Below are 611 nucleotides of genomic sequence, written 5' to 3' on the forward strand. Positions count from 1 at the left end.
TATTACTAATAAATTTTTATCAATTTTAAAATAATATAATTTATATAAATAATATATTATTTAAAATTTTTTACCAGATGATGTGTTCAAAATGTAAATTTTTGTATATAAAAATAAAAGTGATTTTTTTTTAATATTCATTCTTTTTTTATCCTTTTTTCCCTTCTGTAATTTTTCTCCTTTTTCCCGGCAGAATTTGACGCTGTGATTCAATGAAGCAATGAAAGGGTCCCAAAAATGTATAATATTTTTCTTTCTCATTTATTTCCATAGATATTTTGGGTTTGCCATTTTTCTACTTTCAATTTTTATTGATAACAAAAATAAAAATGCAAGCATGTTGCCCCCTCCTTTTCTCTATCCAGGATCTTGAATGTATGCCCCAAAAAACAACAGTGGTCGATAGAGCCCAGTGACTGCATCGACTCGAAGCATTGCATCTTTTTCCCCAAAAGCCCCCAGGGCATGTATGATTTATAGTGATCGGGGGAAAAACATCTCGTGGGTACCGGGGCAAAACCTTGCCGTTCTTGGGCTTGTCATTTTCAAGATATTTCATTATGTAGGAGATACACACTTTTCCCTTTCAGTATGGATTTGAACCATCAAAC

Source organism: Penaeus monodon, chromosome 15 (assembly GCF_015228065.2).
Source record: "Penaeus monodon isolate SGIC_2016 chromosome 15, NSTDA_Pmon_1, whole genome shotgun sequence".
NCBI lineage: Eukaryota > Metazoa > Arthropoda > Malacostraca > Decapoda > Penaeidae > Penaeus > Penaeus monodon.